Source organism: Prionailurus viverrinus, chromosome X, assembly GCF_022837055.1.
Source record: "Prionailurus viverrinus isolate Anna chromosome X, UM_Priviv_1.0, whole genome shotgun sequence".
Taxonomy (NCBI): Eukaryota; Metazoa; Chordata; class Mammalia; order Carnivora; family Felidae; genus Prionailurus; species Prionailurus viverrinus.
The window spans coordinates 92,380,239-92,393,771 of record NC_062579.1 but is presented as its reverse complement, the minus strand read 5'-3'; the positions used below and the strand labels follow the sequence as shown (position 1 = coordinate 92,393,771).

Genomic DNA, 13,533 nt, shown 5'->3' with positions numbered 1-13,533 from the left:
CAGGAAACCTTTGTATTTGAACAAGAAAACAACTTAATAACTGTTCCTATTCAGAATGGCTCAAATTCAGATACTTGAGAACCGCCACCTCCTGCTTCTATACATGAACTCACCATCATCCTGAATACCAGGGTCACCCAGTGGCATTAAACTCTCATCATATTATACCTCAGAGCAACATTCTGTACATACTCTCACCTCTACCACCAATAAGCCATCTAATGCCACATCCTTCCCAGGTTGCAGGTACTTCTGACTTGATTCAGGCTTCAGGTCTACCAATGACTTCTTCTCCATCGCCTTCCCCATAGTCATATTATTGCCCAGATGCTACCTTATATGAAATATCTTCCTCCAGGACCCGTACCATTTTCAACAGGGTAGTTCACTTATAAGTACACACCCTCATCACTATTGTAATTCACACCCTTTACTCCAATTCACTGAAAATCAAGGAACTAAGAGCCCTCCTTTATAAAACTAGGGGAAATGAGTCATGGTATGTGACCTGTACCCAGAGGGCCACCCACCCGTTCTTCCATGAGGGTAGGGTCTGTCTTCTCAAGCCCTATTTTTTGGACTGTATCATCCAGATCAGACAAGATAAAAACCATATTACCAATGATAATAATATTTTGAACAGAAGATATGAGAAAAAAAACTTAAGTATTATCCAACTTCTAATTAAGCTTTGACCATTTGGGGCAGGAAAGGACCTCTTACAGAGGTGGCTATAAAACACTTAAAGTCTTGTCTCTTAAAATGGTTTTAAACCTTGATCTCAGGAATGATTTCAAGTACTTTACTATTGTACAGAAAAGTGGCTCAGCTGAGCATAGCTTTCTATGCTTCAACAACTTTGCTCCTCTACTGTGGTAAAGTGGACCCACAAGTGACCATCTGCAATATTATTTCCAGAAGAGAAAATTACATTCTTCTCTCAAAAGTGTTGTTATTGTTAAACATGCTTAGTTTGTCTTGTGATATATTTTCTTAACTGGCTTAAAAGGAGTAAATTTCAATATGGTTTAAGAAACAATAATGCCTTGGGGCACCTGGGTGGCTCAGTCGGTTGAGCTTCTGACCCTTGGTTTCTGCGCAGGTCATGGTCTCGTGGTTGTGGGATCAAGCCCTGAGTCTGGCTCCTCGCTGAGCATGGAGCCTGCTTAAGATATTCTCATTCTTTCTTTCTTCCTTTCTTCCTTTCTTTCTTCCTTTCTTTCTCTCTCTCTCTCTCTCTCTCTCTCTCTCTCTCTCTCTCTCCTCTCCTCTCCTCTCCTCTCCTCTCCCTCTCTCTGCTCTTTCCTTGATCATGCTCTCCCTCTCAAAAATAAATAAACTTTAAAAAACAATTATGCCTTTATACACAAATCTATTTCTCTATAACTTCTAATCCTCTTGTTTCTAGGCCCAAAATGCTTTTTCTTTAATGTAGCTGCGGCTCTATGGCCCAAACTATCTGCAGGCTGAGCCCTGCCCTGGATTTTTTTTTAAATTTTTTTTTTAACGTTTATTTATTTTTGAGACAGAGAGAGACAGAGCATGATCGGGGGAGGGTCAGAGAGAGGGAGACACAGAATCTGAAACAGGCTCCAGGCTCTGAGCTGTCAGCACAGAGCCCGACGCGGGGCTCGAACTCACGGACCGCGAGATCGTGACCTGAGCGAGGTCGGCAGCTTAACCAACTGAGCCACCCAGGCGCCCCTGCCCTGGATTTTAGAAGCCATACAAATCAGAAGTATCTAAGTAGCACTAGCCCTAATCTGTCAAACCCAGCATCAAATCCCTCTTGCTACTCCAATCCTGACCTAATGTACCATTTATAATGGGGCACATAATGGGGCATTGCTGTGTTAAAAGATAAATGGGGTGTCTGGCTGGCTCAGTTGGAACAGCATGTGACTCTTTATCTCAGAGTTGTGAGTTCAGGCCCCACATTGGGTATAGAGATTACTAAAAAAAAATTAAAAACTTAAAAGATAAACTGAGGCATATTAAACTTTGTAAGGGTTTATTTGGGGCAAAAGGAAATCAGGTAGTATCCAGTTTTGTAGCTAGGAATTACTCTGATGAGCTATATAAAATGAAAGACTTAGGGGTGCCTGAGTGGTTCAGTTGGTTGAGCATCTAACTCTTGATTTCAGCTCAGGTCATGATCTCAGGGTCATGAGATCAGGCCCTGCATTGAGCTCCTCACTGGATGTGGAGTCTGCTTAAGATTCTTCCACTCCTTGTGCCTCTCCCTGGCTTGCACGCTCTCTCAAATAGATAGATAAGTAAAAAAACAAGTAAATAAGTAAATAAATAAGTAAAATAAATAAAATGACTTATATAGGTAGAAGGAAAGAAGAACAAGGAAGTTATCCTAGGCAAAAAAAGCAGATTGAAAATGAACACCAACATGGGTTAACATGTATACAAAAGGGTAAGAGGTTTAATTGGGGGGGGGGTCAATACAATCTCTTTAGCAGATTGCCTGTGATACACACTGCAGTCTGGTTTAATGCTTATTCAATAATAAAACTATTCCATTCTTGTTTACATTTTATGGAGAAGTTTTATTGGGTTGGCAGGAAATGTTATATTGAATTACATTTTCCCAACAATTTGGTAATAAGGATTCATCTGGCAATTCCTGAATTGGATGGATCAGCTGAAAGTCTTGTGAACCCACAACAGTCAGGTAAGAAACCCTAAATTAATAAAAGTGTCCTTTCTTGCTCTCCACTATTTTGGAATACTAGCCAGATGAACTACGCTCTCAAATTCAAGAATTTATTATTGAGTAAGCATTGGTGATACCAGCTTTAAAATCCCATCAGGATCACCAATAGCTTTGATGGCAGAAAAATATAGAAAGACAGAATTGTTACATGCAGAGCTTTCTCTTAAATTGCTAACATCTATCTCTCTGTCACATTTGGAATGGGCATACATATAAGAATCCAGTCTTACAGTGGTGGGAACAGTTTCTTTGATTTGGACAAATGGACATATTTGCAGGGGTTCTTAGAAGTGCCTCATTCCAGGCATATGAATTAGTGGTATTTACTGGATGACTGTCAACTGAGGAGAATGTAGAAAGTGATCTGACAAACAGAAAGAAAGATTGAGACCAATGAAAGAGAAAATGGAAAAATTAAAGCACTCTTTCATAGAACCATCCTCTTTTCTTTGTTGTACAAGCTCCCTCTGCATCTCTTAATCTTTCCCTACATCAAATTGAGTCCTGAGAAGAAGGAAGCAATAATCTTTTATTTTTTAATATTTTTAAGTTTATTTATTTATTTTGAGAGGCAGCATGAGCAGGGGAGGGGCAGAGAGGGAGAGAGAGAATCCCAAGCAGGATCCATGCCATCAGCTCGGAGCCCAATGTAGGGCTTGAACTCACAAATCATGAGATCATGACCGGAGCCAAAACCAAAGTCAGACGCTTAACCAACTGAGCCACCCAGGCGCCCCAGCAATGATCTTTTAGCTGGTGGTTCGCTTCATTAGATTTCCCTGTAAGGAAAGATAAGGGCACAACTTCTCCAGCTGGTAATTAATCATTTGCCCTGTTTGAGGGCACATGCTTGCATGTCTGGTGTCCTAGCCTGATTCCACTTCGTGTCTCAACCCTGGAATCCACCTCTAAGAGTTCCTTATCAAATGCACAACATGTAGCTAGGAAAGCGAGTATAATAAAGAAATGTGATCAAGAAATAATCAGGAATTTGGATGAAAGACTATGTCACTGTATGAAGGTAACAGAAGAGAGTGGCTGCATTGGCCATATGGGAAAATTTTAAAAATGGTGTTAGGCCTGATAAATATCAACATGAGAAAAGAAACCAAAGTGCTACATAATCCTATATTTTTGACTCTATAGGCATACCTCATTTTATTGTGCTTTGCTTTATTTATTGTGCTTCACAGATACTGCATATTTTACAAATTGAAGGTTTGCTTGGGCAACCCTTCTTTGAGCAAGCCTATTGGTGCCGCTTTTCCAGGAGCATTTGCTCACTTTGTGTCTCTGTGTCACATTTTGGTAATTCTCATATTAATGCAAAATTTGAAATACTGGATTTTTATGGTGATCTGTGATCAGAAGAAATTCCAACTCACTGAAAGCTCACATGATGGTTAGCATTTTCTAGCAGTAAAGTATTTTAAAATTAAGGTATGTACATTGTCTTTTTAGACACAATGCTACCGTGCACTTAATGGACTACAGTATATTGTGAACATAACTTTTATATGCATTGGGAAACCAAAAATCTTATTTGACTCACTTTATTATGATATTTCCTTTATTGCAGTGTTCTGAACCAAATCCACAATATCTCCAGGATATGCATGTGTAAGGAGAACCTGCCCTTCCTATTCAGATCACCTGTGAAGCTGATGCCATTGAGAAGCTTTCCAGGCCTCCCAGGTAATCCACTTGCCTTCTCACCAGCCGATATTAGTCTTTTTTCTTTTTTTTTAAGATTTTGTTTTTAAGTACTCTCTACACCCAAAGTGGGGCTCAAATTCACAACCCCAAGGTCAAGTGTCACATGTTCCACTGACTGAGCCAACCAGGCATCTCACTATTAGTCATTTAAACACTTCTTTCTCGGGGTGCCTGTGTGGCTCAGTTGGTTAAGTGCCGAACTTTGGCTCAGGTCATGATCTCAGGTCATGATCTCGTGGTTCATGGGTTCAAGCCCCACATCAGGCTCTGTGCTGACAGCTCAGAGCCTGGAGCCTGCTTTGGATTCTGTGTCCCTCTCTCTCTCTGTCCCTCCTCCACTCATGCTCTGTCTCTCCCGGTCTCTCAAAAATGAAGAAACATTAAAACGTTTTTTAAATAAAAAAATAAAGACTTCTTTTTCTGTGCCCAGAAATACTCACAGAAGTGCTCCACAGCTGCTTTTCAGTTTGTAGCCCCATATGGGGATGTGCACTGGCTGCCGCAAGGAATTTTGCAATCAGCAAACTTCACTGAAGTCATGGAGCAAAGATGTTGAGGACTAGAAAATGACACACAAGATGGGTATTGTGGCCAAGGGAAGCTATCAGCCACCCTTTACAACTGTAGAAGAACTAAGGGCTTTAGAAACCCATCAAGAGGGGTTACTTAATGCTTTTCTGCTAATGATGAGCAGGGAGACACTGCCAACAGATACCCAGAACTAAGTGAGTCCCCAGTTGATTTCCATTAGCAATTTGTTGTTTTTTCAGCATTCACAAGTATGGAAGCGGGGGCAGATCAAAATCACCCTCTAGTACTGACTCATCTTGGCTGTACTGGCTCTCTTGCCCACTATCCAAACTCAAGTCAGGGAAAAGGCAATCAGATAGACTGAAAAGGCAAAAGGACAGACCGTTACTCAAATCTTAGCAGCAGCTAAGACAAAGAAGAGAAAAAATGAAAACCCACAGTGTTAGCTGCTCAAATAATTTACTAAAGGGAATAACCCTATTCTGGTCAACCTATGAAGGGAGCAAAGGAAGAAGGGAAAATTACATATCATATCACAAAAAGCCAGGACACTGGAAGAGAGATTGTAAGAAGTGACTCTAGAGGGTACAAAAATTGCAACAAGACAATCAAGAAAACCCAGAAGGACAAAACCTTCAGCTAGGAAATAATTGGCAAATGGCTCAAAAATTGGTAGATTGGGAGGATCTTAGGGGTGGGAACTAGAGAGTAATATGCTTCAATAACTTTCTCTCAGGTTAACCTATCCTTACCTTTTCTAATAGATTCCAGTGCTACTTATTCAGCAATTAACTTGGAAATTTCTCATTTGGCATCTGGGTGCTACAGCAATACAGGTTGTTGCTATTTCAAGGTCAGCCGTCTCATAGTTCCTTTTCCTCAGTGGCTCCCATTCAGATTTTTCCTCTAAGAAACATGTTTTCTTACTTTCTCCTGATTCTCTTATAAACCTACTGGGAAGCGACTGTACCGTGCAAATAAAGGCTACCATAATCACTGCTCCAGATGAAGTGTTTTGCTGAGCCCCACTGGAAAAAGTCAGCTGATTTGGTTACTATGTGCCAGGGCTGAGACAAATTGATGCATCACTTTAGGCCATTATTTAGCAATAATGATACTAGTTTAATTTGAGACAGAAAACCAGTAAAATTAGCTTACCAAAAGGATAAGCCATGGCCATGTGTAAAACAATATCCTTTGTTTAGAGCTCAATTTGAAGGAATAAAACTCGTTATATTTTAAAATTAGGAGGGGCGCCTGGGCGGCTCAGTCGGTTGAGTGTCCGACTTCGGCTCAGGTCATGATCTCGCGGTCCGTGGGTTCGAGCCTCACATCGGGCACTGTGCTGACAGCTTGGAGCCTGGAGCCTGTTTCAGATTCTGTGTCTCCTTCTCTCTCTGACCCTCCCCTGCTCATGCTCTGTCTCTCTGTGTCTCAAAAATAAATAAACGTTAAAATAAATAAATAAATAAATACATAAATACATAAATACATAAATAAATAAAATTAGGAGAAAAAAATTTTAATTTAAAAATATAAATAGATAAAATTAGGCAAAGGAGGCATAATTTTGAAAGTGGATTCACCCTATAATAGTTGCGTACTTTAGTAAAGAAGGAAGATAAATTTGATAAAGATGGTTGACTACTATGTAGATTTGTACAGTATCTTTGAGAAGTAAATAAATTTTCTGTTCCTTAACCTATGTAGTTCCTAACCATGCAACTATTCTGACTTAGTACCATTGTCTGCAAAGTTTTTCACTGTAATTGATCTGTATTGCCCTTTTTTTCTTCTTTTATTTATTTATGTATTTGCTTGCTTTTTGCTTTTCTTCTAGTGGATGAGTCTATATTCTTGTCTGCTTTTACTTATGAAGGAGTCATAAGTAAGTCTTATGAAGTTAAAGAATTCCAAGAGGGTTTGGGGGACTCCCTTACTATTTTTTCTAGTCATTTACAGGAAAACAGAGAAATTTGTCCCATCAGGAAGATGTATAATTATTCAATATGTAGATGACTTCCTAGTTATTCCAGTAATGTAAAACTGACACTATGGCTTCAAAAGGGCTTAAGGCCACCCTTTCCATTTGTTTTGTACTAAAAATAAAGGTACTACTAGAATTTTAACTTCTAAAGCTGGGATTCGACTATAGACCAATCTGGATGCTATGGCACCCTGAAAATGCCTGCATGTTTCTGAGCTGTGGTGGCAGCCACCACACTTAATGAAAAGGCTCAAGTCTTTGCATTGGGTCACTTGATTTACCTGAGTATCTCACATGTGATGATACTTATCTCACAAGAATAACCCCCAGCATTTGTTGGTAGACTGTCAGACTGGCTAGGAATAAGTATTATTATCCAATCCTAATACAATGATCACAAGACGCAATTTCCTAAACCTGCTACTTGTTTACCAGATTAGGAAATTGAATAGATGATCATAACTGTACAACTGTAATAAAAGAAAACATTTGGCCCCAGTCTTATATATCTGATAATCCTTTTCAAAATGCAGATTCCATAACGTTTCCTGATGGGTCATATGCTTGGGACAAAAGTGGCCAACTCAAGGCTTTTTATGTTTTGGTGACTTATCATAACATCTTGGAAGCCTGTATTTTGTCTGGGATTAAGTTGGGTAAAGCAGATAAGTTAGTAGCAGTTACTAGAACTGAAATTCTTGGCTCTGGACACAAAGCAAATATATATACTGATGATAAATATGTGTTTGGTATCTGTCATGCAACAGGGCAAATTTAGAAAAATAGGGGATTGTTGACTTCAGTGAAGACTAAAATATCTCATGAAGAATTAAAAGCTGATTTGTTAGAAGGTTTACAACTGCCTACTCAGATTATCAGTATCCATTGTAGAACTTCCACAGGGCAAAATGACAAAATTTCTAAAGGCAATGATTTTGCTGAAAGAACTACAAAAGCTGCTGTAAAAACATGACAGATTCCAAACTTAGAAGCACCACTTTTAATAACTAAAACCTTTGTTCATTTTCAAAAATACACTTCACAAAGGGAAATGAACAAATGGATTGAAATGGGAGGAGCTAAAAAAAAATTCGACTGGACTATAAAAATTACCTAACAAAATAATTCATATACCAGTCTTTATTTCCTTGATTAGTTTATTGTTATGTTGTCAAAATCATCTAAGAGAGATTTTTAAAGTCACTAGACTTTTACTACACCTATCAAATAGATGAAATTATTCAAAACATATTAAAGAGTTTTATTATTTGTCAGAATTCTTTACAGACCACATCAAAGGTAGGTGTAGAAACTTTTCTCTGACCAACTTTACCAGGAACCTGATGGCAGTTAGATTTCATAAAATTAACACCTATGAAAGGTAAGAGATTTTTGTCTAGTTGTGGTATGTATGACGTCTGAATGGCCTAGGCTTTCCCTCTTCAAAAGCAGATGTTCAGGCAGTGATAAAGGCTCTCTTAATGCACATAATCACCATTTTGGGGACCCTGAGGAATCAGATAGAGGAAATCATTTTATGTCCACTGTTGTCCAGGAATTATGCAAATGTATGTAGATTCCTAAAAACTATCATACTGCAAGTACAATAGATGACTCAAACTCTTAAGTTTATTGGCTAAGATTCAGCAATCTACTGGGTTAAAGTGGCCTACAGAATTACCACCAGCTTTGTCACAAATAGAGAGATTCTTGAAAACAATAATGTTATCTCTTTGAGTTTATGTTTGGCAGTAAACGGGCCAAGGACAGACCACCCCAAAATGTGTCATTTTGGTATACTGATTATTTATTTATTCATTCATTTATTTACTTATATGTTTGCTGTTGAGACAGAGAGCACACGTGGGAGAGGCACAAAGAAAGAAGGGGACACAGGATCTGAAGTGAGTGCTACACTGACTTCAGCGAGCCCAATGCAGGGCTCGAACCCATGAACCACAAGGTCATGACTCAATCCAAAGTGAGATGCTCAACCACCTGAGCCACCCAGGTGCTCCGGCATATTGATCATTTTAAATAAATGTTATTAAGAGACAGCCAGGGCAAAAAGAACTCTCTGACCCCTCCTTTGTCTCCACAAAGCAAGAAATAAATCTCCACGTGAAAGGTACGTTCCCTATACCAGGAGGTAAAGAGACATCAGTATCACCACAGATAAGAAATTTAGAGCCAGGAAGACTGTATAAACAACGCTTGTTACTTTTTACTAATTTACTACCACAGCCCAAATTCTTTTTGGAATTCCTTCCTAATTGAAGCCCCCAAAGTCAAGTTTTCTTTGCCCTATCAATTCCTCACAGATTTGTCTTTTTGTCTAAAAAGAATAAAAACTGCCTGCGTTGACTTCTCTGTGTCTCAATTTCATTATTGGGCCCCTGTGCACATGTAATTAAACTTCAGTTTTTTTCTTCTGTTAATCTGTCTCATGCCAATTTAATTCTTAGGCCAGCTGGAAGAATGTTGAAGGGTAGAAGTAAATTTTCCTCCCCTACATCAGGACTGTGAATTTGTGTCTGAAATCACTTCCTCTGTCTGTTTAACTGAATTCTCTCATAATCATGTTCAATACTTAAAATGGCTTCTCTCTTCCTTAGAAACCCTGAGACATAAAGCCAGAAGGGCCTGGAGGGACCTAATGGAAGAAGACTGGGCAATTTATTTTACATAAAAGTGTTCTGGAGGGAAGATGAGGAGCCACCACATGGAGAGACCATTTGAGGTGCTGCTGATCACCCATATGGCTCTCAAAGTAAAAGATGACTCAGATGGATTCATGCCTCCCATGTGAAGCCAGCTCCTCAGGAGGACTAGACTGTGGTTCTCACAAGGGATTTGAAACTTAAATTTTCTTGAGTGACTGATATTTGTACTGAACTCAGCTGAAAGGGGGTATTCTAATGAACTTCCTATAATTCTCAGACTGCCTTGGTGTCTTATTCACAGTAGTAGTTATTTAAGTTACTATAAGAAATACATTTTACTAGAAATCAAACATATTATTTGTTACATTACTTTTTTTTCTTTACTCCCAATAATGATCCCTAAAGTCACACATTTCTGATCAGCTTTAAATTACACTCCCAGTATAGACATAGCCTGGGCTTATAAATTCAAAAATCTGATTATTGGCAGAATAAAAATAGGACCATATTCATTACTAAGGTTTTTTTAATAATATCAAAGTAAAACTAATACGAATCCAGATATTCATGCCCCAAATTTAACACACACAAAAAGATGTTTTGTTAACTAGTTTGATTAGAAGGGTGGTATAGAAAAGGACCTGATTAATAGAAAAATAGAAATCTGGCATTTATGGATAGAAACTACAGAAGATAGATCTAATGTGACAGTTAACTACTTTGGGATACAAATTTTTTCTAGTCCTAGTAGAAACATATAATAAACATACCTGTTGTATTATTATAATAGTTCATTAAATATACGTGGATAACTACTGATTTGGGATTTGGATGGAGGTGAAAAATGGCCTGTTTTCAACACTTAAAATGATTAGAGCCTTGTACACTAAATGCTGGAAGTGGAAGGGGAGCAGAATTTGCTACCCCAAAATATCCCTCTTTGACATAAGGATTATCTTTAACTGGTTATTTTTAAGAAAGAAATAGCAGACATAGGAGAAGCTCTGAAAACCAGTTACCCTTTTGTACAAAATACTTACATATACAAGGGAAATCTCCATTTGTAAGGGTGTCTCCTTCTCTGTACCAGGAAGAGGAAGATGACTAAATCTCTAAAAACTCTTATCAGTGGAGAAGGTAGTGACTTAAATCTGCAAAACAACCATAATCTCATTTACTGTGTTTTGCATGATAACCTCCCATAACTGGTTTCCCCCACCTTCAATATCTTCTTTTGTCTTTAGCTAGAGATAGTACTCGAGGTGATATCTTGGGCCATTTCAGGAGTTACTCAGTTTTCCTGAGTATCTCCCATATATATAGGTAGTATACATGTTGTCAAACTTCTGTTTGTTTTTCTCTCATTAATCTGACTTTTATTACAGGAGGGTCTCAGTCAAGAACCTAGAAGGGTAGAGGGAAAGTTATTTTTCCTCCCCTACAAAGTTGAATCTGTACCTTACATTGAGTGCCTTATAATAGGGCTTCGATACTAAGAAGGAAAGCTGGTAAAAAAAAAAAAAAGCAGATTAAAAGGGGCAGCCAGATGTCCCAGGCCAGATACTCCCCTTGCATGCTTTTGGCTTCTGCAATCTTGTTTGCCTCTTGTATCAGCCTGCTGTCAGAAACCAGAAGCTGGACTGTACTAGCCCCACCAATCCCGGAAGCACATACGTACAAAAGATCAGCAAAACCCTAGCTGGATGCTCACCCTTTGGAGGTGACTCCACTGGCCTGGCACGGGTCCAAAATAAACAGTCTTTTCTGATTCCCTGAGTGTCAACTTGTTCCTTCCTGGACACTGAGTATTTGCTGTATCAATACTAGATAATGGCCATTAGAGTCTTTGTTTTACATCTGGGAGAAATTATTTGGGAAGGTGGAATAATTACTAAAGGGCCTAAATATCCTTCAATTGTAATGTTATTTATATGACTGATGAAAAGGCACAGTCTTTTTATTTATTTGTTTATATAATTTAAAGGAGAAAATTCGGGGGCACTTGGGTGGCTCAGTCAGTTGAGCATCTGACTTTGGCTCAGGGCATGATCTTTTGGTCCGTGAGTTCGAGCCCCGCCTCCGGCTCTGTGCTGACAACTCAGAGCCTGGAGCCTGCTTCAGATTCTGTGTCTCCCTTTCTCTCTGCCCCTCCCCCACTCATGCTCTGTCTCTCTCTTTCTCTCTCAAAAATAAATAAACATTAAAAAAATTTTTTAAAGTAAATAAAGGAGAAATTTCGTTTTAACAAAAAATTAAATTAAAAAATAAGTTTATCAAGCTCCACAGTTAAATTACTGATTAGGCTTGAATTTATTACAAATTAATATTTGTAATATTACATATTTACATAAAATACTACAAATTAATACTTCAGCTAATTTTTTTCAAGTAATTAATTATTTGAAAGTACAAACTATAAAGACATCACCACAGTTTGTAAAATTAATGACGAAGGAGAATATTTGTGCACTCTTGTGTTAATCAAGAATCTGCTTTAATCAATTACCACTGATATAGTATACTTAAACATTTTTTCCAAGGCAAATACTATACTAGCCTTTAGAATTCATCCTACTGTAATACTAGTAATTGCTTTGTCCTGTATTATACTATGGACTTGCTAGATATTTAGACTGTTGCTAGAGAAAGGTAGAAATGGCTATGTCGAGAATTAGAAAACTACAGATTTACTAAAAAATAGGAACAAAGGGGAAATTATAAGATTATGTACAAATCTAAAATATTTAAAATTTTTCATAATGCAAAAAAAGAACTTTTATCCCTCTTTTTTTAGCATTTCCTTCAGAAAACTTGAGATTATAAATGCTATCTCTGCCTCTTTGAGATGTATGTACATCTATTTAAATAGTAAATAAGCTTCCTTCCAGTTACGCATCCCAGAAATACCATTCTTGGGGACCAAAGACCCATCTCTTTGAAAAGGGAAATTAAGAAGGGTGGTGGCTCGCTTCCTTGTCTGTGGCAATTTAGCTTTAAGCTGTAACATCCTGCTTGCCAAAAGATAGGGGAAATTTTATTTTCCTTTTGGTTAAAGACAACTAACATGTATATAATGGATTGTACTTGCCTGGTTATGTAAATAGGGTGAGATATCTTTTTTGTCTCTACAATCTCTTTAAGAGATTACCTGTGATGCATCACAATCTGTTTTTATCTTCCTTTAAGAATAATACTGTTTCATTATTTTCTACATTTTATGGAGAGATTTTACTGGATTGGCAGAGATTTTATATTTAATTCTATTCCCCAACACCAGTCACTTATCTCAGTCCACTCAAATCCCAGTGGCAAAAATCTTGCAACACTGATCTCCTGCTGGACTCTGTTGCAGACTTCTCCATGGCTACCTAGATTTTTTAGCTCTTAACCAAACTCTAATTAACTAGTGAGGTTAAGTGAAGCTCTCAGTCGTCTACAAAACACACTAATGCCTGTAGAATGCCTAATGTTCATAGCACATAGACTACACTGCAGGATTCCTCATGCTTTAGTTTCCACCAGTTGAATTATATGCTTAAGAGTCAACTATTTTAGTTCCTGAATCTGTTGTATACCACTTGTGCTTATAATTATAAAATATACAGTTGACCCTTGAACAACATAAGCGTTAGGGGTGCCAACCCCCCACGTAATTGAAAATCCATATATAATTTGATTCCCCAAAACCTTAACTACTGTCTCCTGTTAACTGGAAGCCTTACTGTTCACATAAACAGTTAACACCTATTTTGTACATTATATGTATTATACACTGTATTCTTACAATAAAGTAATCTAGAAAAAAAGTAATTTATGGAAAACAAAATGTTATTAAGAAAATCATAAGGAAAATACATTTACAGTACTGTATATTTATTTTTAAAAATCTACATATAAGTGGACCTGTGCAG

General features: G+C 37.9%; 1 pseudogene; it reads left to right on the top strand.

Moving 5' to 3' along the window:
- LOC125157050 (E3 ubiquitin-protein ligase Hakai-like) overlaps positions 1–11,398 on the top strand; it is a 67,944-nt pseudogene extending 56,546 nt beyond the window's left edge.
- The last annotated feature ends 2,135 nt before the right edge of the window (positions 11,399–13,533 follow it).